The following is a 207-nucleotide window of genomic DNA, read 5'->3' as shown; positions in this document are numbered from 1 at the left end:
TATATATATATATATATATATATCCATTTTTCAAATCAAATTCTCACTTTATTTTGGCTGCTATAAATCCTAAATGAATCCCTTTTGTGTTGATTTTGGATAGTTGTTTAATTGAAAGAGTTATTTTGAGATAATTTTTCTCATTTTCGTAATTATCCAAAGAGATTTTTAAAAATATCAAAATTTTATTATAACAATATTTTGTGG

This window comes from Solanum pennellii, chromosome 12 (assembly GCF_001406875.1).
Source record: "Solanum pennellii chromosome 12, SPENNV200".
In the NCBI taxonomy this organism is placed as follows: domain Eukaryota; kingdom Viridiplantae; phylum Streptophyta; class Magnoliopsida; order Solanales; family Solanaceae; genus Solanum; species Solanum pennellii.
This window is presented reverse-complemented; position numbering follows the sequence as displayed.